Source organism: Tupaia chinensis, unplaced genomic scaffold (assembly GCF_000334495.1).
Source record: "Tupaia chinensis unplaced genomic scaffold, TupChi_1.0 Scaffold146687_1, whole genome shotgun sequence".
Taxonomy (NCBI): Eukaryota; Metazoa; Chordata; class Mammalia; order Scandentia; family Tupaiidae; genus Tupaia; species Tupaia belangeri.
In genome coordinates this window covers 2,671,212-2,688,419 of record NW_006206544.1, presented here as the reverse complement: position 1 = coordinate 2,688,419, position 17,208 = coordinate 2,671,212, and the positions used below count along the sequence as shown (strand labels likewise).

General features: G+C 35.7%; 1 long non-coding RNA gene across 1 annotated transcript in view; it reads right to left on the bottom strand.

Moving 5' to 3' along the window:
* The window catches only part of LOC106733959 (uncharacterized), a 123,760-nt gene that overhangs the window by 14,136 nt on the left and 92,416 nt on the right, over positions 1-17,208 (bottom strand). The window contains exon 2 of the long non-coding RNA XR_001369783.1: positions 8,474-8,532. This is a non-coding gene — a long non-coding RNA (uncharacterized LOC106733959). The remainder of the gene's footprint in view (positions 1-8,473; positions 8,533-17,208) is intronic.

Sequence of the window (17,208 nt, the reverse complement as noted above, 5' to 3'; positions counted from 1 at the left end):
ACACCCAGAGACAGACTCATTATCCTTATCCTCTGGAAAACAAGGTTTTTTTTTTTTTTTTTTTTTAATTTTCCACTCTTGGACACTATTGCCAAAATTTAAGGGCGATAGAACAAGTGGAATAGCTTTCATTTTATAGTTGTGTGAATGCTACCCAATCGTAGTTACAGAGCTAGTTATTCTTTAACTTCTCTTACACTCTTGGGGCCCTCTACTCTCTAAGACATAAAAAAAGAAAATGAAGTTGAATTGTAGTAGGAGAGATTAAAGCTACATATAACAATTTCAATTTCTAGACAGGAAGAATTGTTAAATTTTGAACACATTGGGGGAAACTGATAAATTAATCTCTCTCTCTTTCTCTCCTTCTTGCCTCTTTAAAAACCTTTTAAAGTTAATCCAGTTGACATGCTGCATTCTGTTTAGAGAATGTCATTATTACGCCCAAGTTGGATAAGAAACATCGAACATTACATTTTAAACTAAAAAATAAAATATTTTAAGGTAGGGGCTTGCCTCATAGCCTACTGGTTAAGGGAGCTGGATCTCACCTGGCCAGTCATAGTTTGAATCCCAGCCCTACGGCTTGAAAAATATGCTAGGTAAGTGTGCCTGCCAAAAATTCTGACAGAATGGAGAAGTGGAAGAGAAGGGACAGCAACATGCTTATGCTCCATGGGGGTGTGCTTTCTCTTTCTCTCTCTTTCTCTGTCTCTCTCTGGTGAGTGTATACATTGACGATTAAAATAAAACAAAACAAAACAAAACAAATCAAACTATAGGTATGCTGCTTTATCTTTTCCCCAAAATCACTAATAATTACTTTACTTAGGTAAAATCCCTCAGAAATTCAAACTGCTCCTTTGAACTGCCAAATTTTGATCATTGGAAACATTGAAAATCTATGTCAATAGAAAGCTAAGATACAAAATACAGAAATATTGTCTGCTAAAATGTAGTCTCCAGGAAACTAAACAAAATAACATGAAATATTCTCAACATAACCATTTCTTTCAAATCAAACATAGAGCTTCCCAGCTGGTATGCTGACATACTCTAGGGTGTGCCACCAGGCTGCCAGGTGTGCCAGTGAGAGTGATGCATGACTCTGGGCTTCTGGGTTAGGCCTGACAGCCTTCTCTTTTCACCTCAATGTGTTACACACATTTTGTATTCCATGAGTGCCATGACGTGGAAAAATTAAAAAAGTCTATTGTACTATAAGCATTGTGGACAGTGAGCATCCTGGTAGGGCTGGGGATTATCCTAATTATAATGATAAATACATAAACATAAGGCTTGTGAAACCTCTGAAAGATCATTTCTCTTTTCAGGCTTCCAGTTTTAAAAATATGTTAGTTTGATCAGTTATCTTCCAAAGATCTCAGGAAAATGTTCCCAGTACAAGAACCTATTAAATGCTTTATATCTCTTCATTTATAGCATGGGATTAGTAAAAATTTCCTTCACTCTGATAAATTAGAGAAAAAGGGTATTTATTTTGATATTCTGACTTTCTGTTTTCCAAGGTCAGTTGTGTTACCACATAGATATTTAAACCATTGCTAATAAAGACCAGTTTTCTCCATGTTTTACTTTTACAACTATAAGTAAAAGTGGAACTTTCGATCAAAAAAGTTAGGTAGTTTGTAGGGATGTTGTGTAAGAGTTCATGTTTATTAATTCACATTTTTTTTTTTTTTGAGATATTTTAAGCCACCGGGTCCGGGACACGAACCGCGGTTGACTACATGGGAGTCCAGCGACATAGCCATTACGCTAACTGCTGGTTCCCTATTAATTCACATTTAGTGATCAGCACACTTCTTTTGGTCTTTGGAAATACAGAAATCACGATGACATTCTCTGTTCTTCAAAATTCTTCCATTTCCAAAGCATCCACACTTACAGACCTATTTACTATTAAAACAAAACGAAACAAAACAAAATAAAAAAACCCATGCCTATTCTTTCGTTTTCTGCTTTGTATATGCAGAGTTATATTCTAAAACAAAACTTATTTCAATATGGTCTTTTACTGTCCTTGCATTTAACAGACTTTGTCTTTAATAGAATTTCCTTATGAAAATATAGCAACTGGATTGTATGTATGTAACATAATCTGTTCCTTAAAGTAGGAATAGCACTATATAGAAGTGAAACACAAAGAAATCTAAATTTTGTCTATTATACAGAATTTTCTTTAAAAAATTGATTTGATTTTCAAAGCTCACACTTTTTTCCACTTGATCATCTTGCTTCCACAGCCTGTTGAAAATATTTATAGGATTTTCAAAATGAGTAGAAAAAATATCCAATTCAAAAGATAATGATAAAAAAATATGGGCCACCACGTAGCATGGTGGTTAAGGAGGCTGGGTCCCACATGGCCGACAAGATAGTTCGAGTTCCAGACCTGGCAGCTTAAAAAACACACTAAACGGACCTAGTGGAGGGTGTAGAAGTTATGTTGCTGGACTTCTCCATGGCTGATCACAGTTTGAGTCCCAGATGCAGTGGCTTGAAAATCACACTGGGCGCATGTGTGTGCATGACCAAGATACTGAGATCTGGGCATGGGAATAAAAATGGAGGGGAAGCAATTGTGCATGGCCATCCCCCCAGGGTGACTTCTTATTTTCCCTCTCACTATCTCTGTCTCTCTCTTTCTGGAGAGCACATGTGCCCTAAGGCAAAAACTTCTTAAAAAAAAAAAAAAAGGAAGAAAAACACTCTGGGAGCATGTGTGTATGTGCTCAAAATTCCAAAAGGAGAAACAGAAGAGAATGGACTGTGGCATGCCCATCTCCCATGGGAGGAGAAAGGGTTTTCTCACTTTCTTTTTCTCTCTCTGACTCTCCAGTGGGTGTTCACACCCTCCAGCAAAAATCAAAACAAAAAAAAATTAAATAATTAAAAAAAAGGATACTATATATTTTTACTCAAAATGGTGCAGTGTTTAGTGGTCAAAGGTTTAGGGTTAGGTCTAGAATGATCTCCTTAGTCAAGGATGTAAGTGGGTTTCCTCAGATGAGAAGTAGAGCCTGATCATCTGAGTCACCCTAACACACCTTCAGAGAAGGTAAACCTTTTAGAGGTTAGAGTCAGATCAAAAAACCTGGATGGCTTTTCTTTTTTTCATAGTTACTTTTTTAAAAAATTTTATTTTACACTTAATCACTTATGTCTTTAGTGTACAACAGTGCTTCTTCCAGCATGAATATCATGCATATCACTTGAGACAAAGACATTACCATATATATTATCATTAATAAATAGCTTTCTTTTTTGTCAATTCAATGTACATTTTTTTGTTCCTCTCCCTCCCTCTATTATCCACCCCCTTATTACTCCCATTCTTACTATCTCTAGTATCTACCATTGCCCTCCCTGCTTCTATTCTTTTCAAACTTTCCGTTTCTGCTATGGAGTGCAGACAATCTGTATATATTGAGTGGAGACATACAAAGTCTGTCTCTCATGGTCTGGTTGCTTCGATAAGCATTAAGTCTTCCATATTGGTCCACTTTGTACCATATGTCAGGGTCTCACTGCTTTTTTGTTTGTTTGTTTGTTTTGTTTTTATGGTTAGGTAGTATTCCATAGAGTACCTATGTCACATTTTTTCAATCCAATCATCTGTTTTGGACATTTGGGTTGATTCAGTGTCCTAGCAATTGTAAATAATGATGCAATAAACATAAATGTGTAAGTTTTTTTCTGACTGAGGGTTTTTCTATCCTTTGGGTAAATTCCTAAGAGTGGAATTACTGGGTGGTATGGTAGTTCTATTTGTGGGTTTCTGAGGAATCTCTATATCATTCTCCAAAGTGGTTTTACTAATTTGCATTCCAACCAACAGTGTAGGAGAGTCCCTTTTCACCATAGCCGTGTCAGCACTTCTTATTTAAAAAAACACTCAGCCATTCTGACTGGGGTTAAGTGGTATCTCCTTGTGGTTTAGACCTGCATTTCCCCTATGATAAAAACATGTCAAGCATGTTTTCATATGCTTTTGGGCCATCCATATGTCTTCTTTGGAAAATTATCTGTTTAGCTCATTTTCCCATCTTTTAATTGGATTGATTTTTTTTTTTTTTTTTTTTTTTTTGCGTTTCCTCTATATTCTGGGTATTAGCCCATTATCTGAGGTGTAGTTAGCAAATATATTTTCCCACTGTGAGGACTGCTGAACACTTACTTTTAATACAGATAATGAACATTTGGAAACTACTATTTTCAGTTTGCATAAGAACTAAGTGACTATGAAATAACTCTTAAACCCCTGGAGGGCTCTAGAGACAAGCACGTGACTTGTGACAAACCAACTGAATTAAGGCAGAGGTTATAGATTTTGGTATTACAGTATCTCCAATACATAGAGCTACACCTGGAATATAATTATTCACTAAATAGCTGTTAAATGAATAAACAAATTAGGGGATTAGAGAAGGATTTCTGTCACATGTTTGTTGTATGGCATTCACTGACAAAACTTCAACAGAGCTTGATGCCAGCACCTTACTCTTTGCTTGTGGGACCAATTTATCTTAGGTACTAGTACTAAGATAAATTAGTAACTAAATTTACAGATTGACTTTTTTGGAGATTATACTACCATGTATGAAACATGTAATAGGATTAGTACTTCTGTAAAATGCAGTAAATTCTGATATTACTTAAAATAAAAAATCGGCAACACTGACATAAGCAGGTAATAAATACTCTGTCGACTCAGCAAAAATGACACTGTATGACTAAAATATCTCAGTATATACAGTATTTTCTGAAATGATGTTGGAAAGTTTGGGAAATTATCAAATGTAGAGAAGTTGCGTTAAGGTTGTAAAGAGATGTAATTATGTATTTGTGTTTACATGCATTTCATACCAGGAAATGACAGCTGACATATTCTGCTAAAGGTGTTGTTTGTATAATTAGTTATCTTTTTATTTACGAAAATAAAATAATTTTACTGACAAAAAAAATTCCTTGGAAATCAGTCATAATTCTCTAGATCTGATGATGCTTGGATTTGATCATTTCTCTCTTATCTGCAGTCAGGTAAATCTCAAGTCACACATTAGCTTCTACACAACTACCAGAATCATAGGACCCTATGCTTCAGAAAAGGAAATTCAAAAGTTCAGACTGCCACGTAGTCTACACTAAGTAGTTATCTATCCTCTAGATATTAATTAGAACTCTCAGAGATCTTTTCTAAATAGGCCTGTTTCAGGTCATTTTTTCTGATCAGGCAAGATGAAAAATGCTTTTCTAAAACACCTATTTCTATTTTCAGATACCTCCCTTACAAACTTCTACAAATTGGCTCTCTGTTCCAGACTTTGGTACAAGCAGACTGCAGTAGCCATCTTCATTTATTTGATTGTGCAGCTTTTATTCAATACTATTTAATGAACCCTGTAAGTGAGGTGTTTGGGAGACCAAAACAAAAAGACAGACTTGTCATATACTCCTGGAACTATGTGTAGGAAAATGACTTTGGAATGTAGATTCATGGTGGAGTGAACACCACGCACTGAAGAATATTGAGCATGCGTGTGACATAACCAGATTGAGTGCTGGAAATATCACTCTGGGAGTGATGGCAGGCATAGCAAGGTGGTGACTCTTGACTTATTTCAAGTGCTATTAACAAGGCTATTTTTGTAGTTCACCCAAGAGAGAATGAGAACATGCAACAGGACAAAGGCAACAGAGAGAGGAGGATTGATTGCACAGGATTCTTTTCCTCTAGTTTCAACAACTGAGAATATTAGATCAAGATAATCAGGTTGAAATACATATTTAGAAAAATAAGTAGATATTAGCCAGTATCAAACACTGATGCCATCTTATATTATACCTTTGAAAATACTGATCAAGCACTTATACATGTTTGGGGTTAGGTTGGAGACACTAGGATGTATACACTGAATAAGACACAAAACCTTTCTCCGGGAGTCCACTTTCAGAAAAGAATCAGAGGTTCAGAGAGGTGATTATACCAGCATAGTACTGTTAAAAGAAGGGTTATAATGCTGGTAATAAATAGTCCCATCATAGCAAGAGAGGAGCATTTAATGTTTCAGTGAATACTTATGGGGAGCATAACGAATAAATAATCCTATCAGAAATGGCAGTCATTTCTTGCATAGTCTATAAATTATGGGAAATTTCAATACCTTTATTTTCAGTCCATTCTTTTTGAAAAGGAGTAGTTGGTGGCAGAGAGATATTATTGGTCACAACTGATAAGGAGAGGCATACACTCTAACAGAAAATTAAATCCATGAATAGAATAGGAGACTTCCCAAAATATTATTTACAAAAATCATCATGTTGTGAATCAAACTTCTATTTAAATTGCTTTCCCTTATTATTCTATTGAGGCTTCCTACTTAATGAGATGTCTGGCAGGAAAGATTTGGGGACCATTTATCCAAAATGCCAGAACTGCTTTCCACTTTGCTAAAATGCTAGCAAGAATCTTTGAAAGTGGCAACACATTTGCGAGACATCATTGTCAAATTTCCCCTAGAGGAACAATGTGAATAGATAATAAGAAAGCCGTGAATCAGATTGTCAATGCCAGGCTTGTGCTACTGAGTTTTCCGAACATGTTTCTAATTTTGCCATCACTTCTCCATTTTAGGATTGAATTCCACTCTTCAAATTCACTTTTTACAAATGCTAATTGCATGTGACCCTTTAATCTAGCATTCATCATATTCTGTCATTTGTCCTACCTCTGGATAATAAGTTTCTAAGAAATTAAATAAATTTAAAGATTGGCTAATCCAACACAAAACTTAACCAAACCAATTTGCCTGGAAACAGTTATTACAAATTCATTTCAAATGGAAAAAGAAATAACATACATTACTGCCGGCTTAGATTCTCTATTGGGTTATAAGGTCTCTCATCGTCTCTATGTACCTCTATAAAAGACTCATTATTTCTATATATCTCTATATATGACCATATTACACTAGTATTGTTCCCATCTCCATGTGATTTTTTTTTTTGCTAGAGTATGTATTTTTGGAGGGTATATACTATGTCATATTCATCTTTATATTTATAATAGTTGTATGATGAATGAATATCTAATGAATTAATGAATTCTTCCTGTACTACTTTTGTTCAGTCAAGCTAATTGCATGTGACCCTTTAATCTAGCATTCATCATATTCTGTCATTTGTCCTACCTCTGGATAATAAGTTTCTAAGAAATTAAATAAATTTAAAGATTGGCTAATCCAACACAAAACTTAACCAAACCAATTTGCCTGGAAACAGTTATTACAAATTCATTTCAAATGGAAAAAGAAATAACATACATTACTGCCGGCTTAGATTCTCTATTGGGTTATAAGGTCTCTCATCGTCTCTATGTACCTCTATAAAAGACTCATTATTTCTATATATCTCTATATATGACCATATTACACTAGTATTGTTCCCATCTCCATGTGATTTTTTTTTTTTGCTAGAGTATGTATTTTTGGAGGGTATATACTATGTCATATTCATCTTTATATTTATAATAGTTGTATGATGAATGAATATCTAATGAATTAATGAATTCTTCCTGTACTACTTTTGTTCAGTCAATGCTCTTTAACTTATATTAGTTACTCAGTTTTTGGACTTGCATAAGATTTTAGTTTTATAAAGTTATATATTAACTGAAAGGCATAAATACAAAATGAATACTGTGTTAGATATTTTTTTCATTATAAATAAATAAACGAATTACATTAGTAAGTTCTTAATGTGTTTTTGAAAAGATAATATTTATCTGAGCATTTGCATACTCTCAGAATTGTTTTTCAAACAGGAAGAAAAAAAAATTACCAAGTGTAAACTTGAAAACCTGTCATTAAAAAAAAACCCAAAAGTAACCTAGAGGAAAAATATGTGAAGGTAAGAAGAAAACAAATCAGTCAATGAAGCTTCCAGAAATAATATAATTATCCAGTAATCCTTTTCCAGTATTTAGCCATTTATTCAATTGCACTGTCTTTCAGCATTTTCTGAAGGGTAATTAGGTAAATACTTAGCAGCCTCAAAATAACAATAATAAAAAAAGGTATTCTGCCCCTCAGAGAAAATAAACAATCTAACAAGAGAAAGAATATTCAAGAAAAGAATAGTCATGTTAGATCTAAGGGGAGAATGAGCATAGAAGAAGCAAATAGCATAATTAACTAATTTGTCAGAATGTAAACCAGTGAAAAAAACGTATTTGTTCTTTAATCTGTAAATAAGACAATGGTTTAAGATAATTTGTTCTGTTTCCTCATGATCTTTGTTACCATTTACACTGAAAAATAGTGCCATATGAAACGTTGTCACTTGTCTATGAAGATGGTGCTATGACTCATCAGTAACAGCTACGAAATGGTTTTGTTTTAGCAGTAGGAAGGGTTGGCAATCAATTCACTCACAGTTATCAACCAGTTACCTTGCGAGCTATGGTGTATACTGGTAGGATGCAATTACAGCTGTAGTCAGTCAGTGAGCCTAAAACAAAAGAAAATAAAAATTAAGTGAGCGAAGGGCACATGCGAAGAATCAATCAGACTATAATTCCTACAAGAAAGACTGAACATTCAAACCTGACACATTAGCACGGAGCTCTGACCAACTAAACTAAATTGTCCAGACGATGTCAAATATAGATAATGCTTCTATATTTAATCCAGTTTTTAAAATGAGATGTTGTTATACCTTGATATATTTCAGAAAGTATCCCCAATTTCTGCTTAATGTACTGCCTTCAGCATGTATATTATAGGTATCAATAGGATATAAGACATCGGTCAATACTATTACTATGAAAAAATAAGATACAAATGCTTGTTAAGTCTCAACCTTAATTGGTGGAAAACACAAAATCCACATAATCTTTTAAATATGTTTATTTCTTAAAATTTGTTTATCTTTTTCTATTATAAGAAAAAGAGAAAGAAAAAGTTAGAGCAAGAGAGGCACTCACAGCAGAATCCTTACACTGTGACCTACCTATCTCCCAGCCTCAGCCACTGAGGATCACTGGCAGACACACATGCCTGGTATGTACAAGGAGGCCCTGGCTTCTAACCTAGGACCTTCCCATGTGAGTCCAGGTATGTTACCACCTAGCACTAACTCATGTAATATTTTGAGGGGTTGACTGACAGTCCATCCCAATTGCTGGCAGGTGAGTTTGGAGTCCCACAAAATAAACTCATTGAGGGACCAGCAGATGGCGTAATGGTTGTGTCACTGGACTCACACGTGGTTGACAGTGGTTCAATACCCAGACTCAGTGGTTTGAAACTCACGCTCAGCGTGTATGCCCAAAATCCTGAGCAGAGAATTGAGGAAAAGGGATTGCAGTGTGTCCATCCCCTCTGGGTGGTGATTTCTCACTTTCTGTCTCTCTGGTGGGTACATGTGCCCTATAGCAAAAATCTCTAAAAAAAAGAAAAAAACAAAAAAGGAACCATTAAATTTTGTGAACTAATAATGCCTCTGGTGGGATGTTGTGTGAGGTCTATTAAAATAATAACACTGGGACCAGCAGTTAGCATAATGGCTATGTCGCTGGACCCCATGTAGTTGACTGTGGTTCGAGTCCCGGACCCCATGGCTTAAACTCACGCCGGGCACCTGTGCATACATGCCCAAGATCCCGAGAGGAGAATGGAGGAGAAGGGATTGCGGCGTGGCCATCCCCCTTGGGGGGGATGATTTCTTGCTCTCTATCTCTATGTCTCTATTTTTCTGGCAAGCGCACACACCCTACAGCAAAAACCTCTCCAAATAATAATAATAATAGTAATAATAATAATAGTAACAGCAAGACCTAGAACAGATTTTGTAACCAAGAGTGAAGAGTGGTCATCATTGACTCAGAAACTATTCTATGCCAGTTACTGGGAGCAAAGGTATTCCTCATATAATATGTTAGGGTTGATCCTAATGAAAATATGTGGTAGTTATTAATTTTATTTTATATATAAGAAACTAAATCTTGGGGTAAAATATTTGCCCAGGACCAAATATATCAAAAGCTTCAGAATTTGATTACAAAGACTTCCTCTGAAGACAATTTTTTTTTTTAAATTGAAAATAAAAACAGACCCAGCCTACGTGGCACAGTTGGTAGCATGGTGGGCTGCAGTATCAGAAGCCACATAACTGACTGCAGGTTCAGATCCCCAGGTCAGCCTGAAAACACACTGAAGGCATGATGGGTGTCCAAGATACAGATAAGCTGGAGGGCTGGGAGAGAGGGCTCACGGATGGCAAAAGCCTGTCTGGGGTGCTTCTGTCTCTTTGGTAAGCATTCCAAGTGCTAGTAAAACAGTAAGTTAGCGTAATGGCTATGTCGCTGGACTCCCACGTAGTCGACCACGGTTCATGTCCTGGACCCGGTGGCTTAAAACTCACGCCAGGCGCGTGTGCGTGTGTGCCCAAGATCCCGAAAGGAGAATGGAGGAGAAGGGATTGCGGTGTGACCATCCCCCCTGGGGGGTGATTTCTCGCTTTCTGTCTCTAAGTCTCTCTCTGTCTGTCTGGCGAGCACACGCACCCTATAGCGAAAACCTCTCCAAAAGAAAAAAAAAGAATGAAAAATAAAAAAACAATAAGTTAACATGAAAATAATACAGCTATAATCAAATAATTTGTCTAGAATTCACATTGTATTAATAGGGATAGCTAGTAGTCCTAAAACTCAAGAGGAATAACATGAGAACATGGATTTTCATATGACCATAATTTGTGACCAAGTTTTACACATATTGGACACATTGACAGAAATACTTTTTTCTTAGTTATTTTAGCTTTATCTTAAAGATTTTGTTAAACTGGCAGAATTCATGGGCAGTTACAGCTTTCCAGTAATTCCGATGTTTTAAAAGATGGTTACTAAGAAATTAAACATCTGTTAAGCTAAAAATAACATTTCTTTCATTAATTATCCAAGACTTTTAAAAATGCCATTCTCAGCATGGGTTATCAAGATTCCTATAAATATAGATGGTCCAATATCCACTGAATTAAAGTGCATTCTCCAAGACCAATCAAAGTACTTCTGGTTTATCATTCTCTGCTTGAACAAACTTGTGAACATTATTTTATTTACAAATTAGGTGGCTACCTAGAAAGAATCAAGTTACATACAATGTACATTCTTCTATTATTTTTAAAAACATGTTTTATTTGATTTCATTCGTGAGAGAGAGTACACATGCAAGTAACATAAGAGAGTAAGATGGAGAGAGAGAGACACATACTTTTGACAGGGTCTATTTCACTGTGATCCCTTCCACACAGCTCTCTGGCACGTCTGGACCTTAGGCACATGCATACCTTGTATGTTTTTAGGCCGATCTGAAATCAAAATCTGTGATTGGCCATATGGTTTCCAGTGTTGCAATTCTTTAGACTATGCATTGCATCACTAAGGATGTTTTTCTTTTTTTAAGAATTATTTTATTTAACTTTATTTATTATTATTATTATTGTTTACCAGTTTTGTCAGACAGACAGAGGGAGAGAAAGAGAAAGTAAGCCATCATGTCCAGGACTTGAACCATGGTTGGCATGTGGGAGTCCAGCGCCTTTAACCACCACGCCACCTGCCAGCCCCAGGCTGGGTTTTTACTTTCAGTCATTGATGTGCATATATGCAAATGAATCACAGTGCAACAATAATTTCAAAAGATGATTGGAAGATTGAGCCATCATGAATTTAATTATGTTACTTACCATATTTTATTGTAAATGTCTTTTCTCCTCAAGTACAATATAAGCTTTTTAAGGACAGAGGCTATCTTTTTTGTCGGTGTCCTCAGTGCATAACACAACTCTGGCGTTTACTGACTACTTACTGAATAAATAAATGAATGGCGTAACATAAAATATCAAGTTACATAATGGCATCATAGGTTATAATCCGTGTTTGTATCCATGAATGCATCTGACGCCTTTCCACCCTGAATACTTGACAATACATCTTTAGCTCATCTAGGCATGAATTTTATAGAAGAAAGTTATATTTAATCATGTATAGATGAAATAGAATTATTACTCAAAAGCAACAAGGAGCCACCTATAGTGCCCATGACAGAAGCTGAAAGGAGTTGCCTTTTCTTGAATTCTAAGCAATTGTTGCATGCTGGTCCCTGGACAATAATGTAAAGCTGGCTAAGTTTGTATTTGAGATGATCTTCAACCTCTGTTTTTTGAACTCCTTTGACCTTTTGCCTTTGTTCCCTGGATCCAGAGCCTTTGGAATGTGCTCTGACTGTCAAAACTCTGATATTGTAGACAGATCTTAGCTTTGCCTCCATTCAAACTAGGTAACTGGTGTGGGTGTGAATTAATTTCTTTACACTTATTCCTTTCAGTATAAATATATAATAATAGTAATGTTCTTCTGAGAGGAATGGCATAGATCTATATAAAAGGAGGCAAGTGAAAATGCTGTATAAAGCATACAACATTACACATATAGTTGATGTTACTCAAAAGAGTCTCAAAATTAAGAAACTTCTAAGGCCCTCTCTGCCAGAGTATTTATGACCCCAATAACTCTGTTCTCTCCTTTATCCAAACCCCACTCTGTCCTTGCAATTGTTGGTACAGAAAATCTGATCACTGCTCAAATTCATTCACTTTAAGATAAATGACTAATAAACATAAAACCACCTTAGTTTATTGATATAAACTGTGATAGTGGGACCAGTGGGTGGTGTGATGGTCAAGGTGCTGGACACTCCCACATGGCCTACCGGGGTTCGAGTCCTGGATCTGGTGACTTGCTTTCTCACTTCCTCTCTCTCTCACTCTCACCCTCTGTCTCTCTCTGGTCGTATTAAAAAATCAATGAATGAATAAATAAGGCATAGATCTATATAAAAGGAGGCAAGTGAAAATGCTGTATAAAGCATACAACATTACACATATAGTTGATGTTACTCAAAAGAGTCTCAAAATTAAGAAACTTCTAAGGCCCTCTCTGCCAGAGTATTTATGACCCCAATAACTCTGTTCTCTCCTTTATCCAAACCCCACTCTGTCCTTGCAATTGTTGGTACAGAAAATCTGATCACTGCTCAAATTCATTCACTTTAAGATAAATGACTAATAAACATAAAACCACCTTAGTTTATTGATATAAACTGTGATAGTGGGACCAGTGGGTGGTGTGATGGTCAAGGTGCTGGACACTCCCACATGGCCTACCGGGGTTCGAGTCCTGGATCTGGTGACTTGCTTTCTCACTTCCTCTCTCTCTCACTCTCACCCTCTGTCTCTCTCTGGTCGTATTAAAAAATCAATGAATGAATAAATAAATAATAAAATAAATAGTTATTTAAAAAAAAAGAATGATTTAAACTGTGATAGTAGTTCTTCAAGATGCTGTTGGAGACAAGTCCTTTTGTTGTCTAATCTGAGTGCTTGCTAATCCCTACCCTAATAAACACAAGGGTCTGAAAGGTTACATCGCAGAAAGAAAAAATCTATTCATATCAGTTTAAAAATTCCAGTACATAAAGGTTGATCATTTAATTTAATTTCTGAAATTTGCTAGTCTGAAAGTTTAATTAAAATAAACTAAGATGCTAACAAAGTTTTGTATTAAGTATATAAAATAGTGGGGTTTAACTATTGGATGACTTAAGTTTCCATAGTGATGTTAAAATTATATTTATAAAAGAAACCAAGTGTAACCATTCTAACAATTCTAGAAAGGCATATTCTAAGAGGTAAAATTAAAATCAGGGAAAATGAGACCATTTATAATGGGCCATTATAACTTTGAATAACGATGATTATTGGTTCTGCTTAATAAAACTGTCATCTAACACAAAATAGATATTAAGCTAAATTGCATTACATTATCATTCTATCATGCCACAAAAGTCTATACAGAGCTTTTTAAAAAAATTAAACCCACAAGAAAACAGACCCATATTAACCTTTCCTACTTGTTTCTAAATAGCTTTAATTAAAAAAGGAACCTGGGCCATTTTGTGAAGAGTTGGAGATGGAGCAGTTGAGGCTGCATTTCCTAGCTCCAACAATGGTTGGCTTCTCAGCTTAGAACCTGAGAGCAAGAGATTTGGAATCAAATCTCACTTCCCTCCCCTTTCTTAGTCATTAATCACTTGAAATATATATTAGTGGAACTTTTCTTGAGTGATATATATATTTTTTTTATCTTCAACTATAGTTTTTTGGGTTTGTGAGGGACCCTACCATAACCCAATGACTAGCAATGCAACCAATAAGACAGACTGTCATTTCATGAACTTCCGTATATTCGCTGGGAATCTCAGCACTCTTGTGATCAAGACATCTGATGTGGAGGCAATCTTCTCAAAGTATGATAAAACTGTGGGTTGCTCTGTTCATAAGGGCTTCTTATTCGCTATGTTAATAAGAAAAATGCCCAGACTGCTGTAGCAGGAGAGAAAGGCAGGATAATTGCCGGCCAGGTTTTAGATATTAATCTGATGGCATGGCCAAAAGTAAACCAAGGAAAAGCAGGTGCAAAAGTATCTGCAGTGGTGTATGGGTTGATACAATAACACCCTTCTCTGTCCCCTCTACTTAGCTCTCCTTTTGACTTAGACTATGACTTTCAATGGGATTATAATGACAGGATGCACAAGTACCCAGCATGTGTTCCTCCTCTCCTATTGCTCCAGCTATTGAGCCCTACGAACATTAGCATGTATCAGGAAACACATCACGAAGTGACAAAAGCTTCAATTCTAAGTGGACAGAGGGGAACTTCTTCCAAGTTGGAAAGTCAGGCCATTAAGAAGGAGTTGACTCAGATAAAATAAAAGGAGTCTCTTCTGGAAAACAAACAGCTGGAATTGGTTGAGGATATTAAGAAAGGGCTGAGGAAGGAGAGGATGATAGAGACAGTGCCAATGGCAAGGATGACTCTTAAGCACATAATGGGGTTTAGAAATCATCCCCATTGTTTCTTTACCTAAGTGCTTGTCTCAAATCAAATTTTTCACCAGATTCTCTCCCATAGTATCTTCGGCACATGCTCACTGTCTTCCCCATGTTTATCTTCCCGTGTTCATTAATTCATACTGTCCTGTACCTATTTCCATTTCACTGCTTTTCATGCTCCTACTGGTTTTATTAGATCCTACTCTGTAATATATATATATACCAGCAGATGGCATAATGGTTATGTCGCTGAATTCCCATGTAGTTGACCATGGTTTGAGTCCTGGACCTAGTAGCATAAAATCACACCAGGTGCATGTGTGTATGTGATTTCTCACTTGCTGTCTCTGTTTCTCCAGAGAGCACATGCACACTATAGCAAAAATCTCTCTAAAGAAAAAAAATTATATATTGCAAAATGCTGCTTTTTACTAGAGCAAATGACAAAATATTTATATACTTTTGAAAATAATGTAGTTTTGCTATGATACTTGGGACCAGCAGTTAGCATAATGGCTACGGCACTGGACTCCCATGTAGATGACCACGGTTCTAGTCCCGGACCCGGTGGCTTAAACTCACGCTGGGTGTGTGTTCATGCATGCCCAAGATCCCAATAGGAGAATGGAGGAGAAGGGATTGTGGCATGGCCATCCCCCCTGGGGGGGGGGGGATTTCTCGCTTTCTGTCTCACTGTCTCTCTCTGTCTAAGATATTATACTCAGTAAGGCTAGAAGGCCTTTGTAAAACTTTTCTGCTTTTGCTCCTTCGTTCCAAAACTCTTACGTTCTCCCACTCTCTCACATCCCTTCTGCTTACTAAGTCATATAGAGGAATCTTAGGTGTAGCTGCCATTTCTAAATCTGACTGCACTCAGAAACTATTGCTCTTAAGGGTGCTTCTTGGGCTCCCAGAATCAAAATCACACTTGATATTATTTTGCTTTTTGTGAAAATCTAAGTTTGTAAATTTTTCCCTAGACCTACTAAATCAAAAACTTTGTGGTGGGACCCATGAATCTGCATTTTAATGTTCTCTAGAGGTATTTTTTATACCTCTGGTTTAAGAGTCCTATACTTGAATTACTGACAATTAGATTATTAATGGCAACCTATTAATGCTAAGTTATACATTGCTAAGTTTAACATTTAGGTGGTTTATATTAAATTCATTACTGAAAACACTCATTGAGAATATATGATTTGCCAGACTGTTACTAGACAGTAAGTACTAAGACAGGGAAACTGTCTCTCATGTAATTATATTCTAATCATGGGAGTTTTCTCTCTCGAATTTCTGTCTCAATATTATAACATTATCTTCTCAATACAGTATAGGATACTGGCTTTTGTGCTCCCACAAGTATAAACTAAATGAAGATTTTCAAATAAAATAACAGCATTGAAATAGAACAATAATAGAAGTACGTAGACTAGACATAGGTGAAGAAAAAAATGAGTGAATAAGATCGAGGCAGGCAAAATCAATCACAGAAAAATATTAAACGTAATTTAAAAGACATGTAGGAAAAAACAAGTTCTGACATATGACTAATAGAAATTCCAGTAAGAAATAGTGTCAGTAGGGAAGAGGAAATCTTTGAAATAATGACAGAAAATTTTCTTGAACTGAAGAAAGCCTTGAGTCTTCATAAGGAAAATAATCAGATAAAATAAAACAAATTATACCTAGCTAGTAACTTTGTAGTGGAATTGGAGAACATCAAGGACAAAGAGAAAATTATGGAATCAAACAGAGATAAAAGATTATTTACAAAGGAACAATTGGTCAGATAGCAGACTTCATCAGCATTAGGAGACACTAGGAGATTGAAGTAGTAACTTCAAAGTGCCCATGAAATAAAACTCAAAGTTTAACATTTAAGAGAGAAGATGAAATAAAGAAGTTTAAAGGTGCACAATGGCACAAAATTTCCTACTTTGCTTGAAAGAAATACTTACTAAAGGGCATATTTCATTAAGAAATAAATTCAGACAGGAGTATTATTCAGATACAAACAGCAAACAAATTTTTAAAACTTGTAAATCTAACTAACTTTGAGGAAAAAATGACCATTGTATAAAATACTATTTCTTATTGTTTAAATAAAAACTATGAATAAAGTATAGATAATGCAACTCTTTCTTTACAAGAGATTTATAAAATATATTGTCAACAGGCAATTTTTAAAAGAGTACATTAATTTGGGGAATTATCAGAAGGGACTTG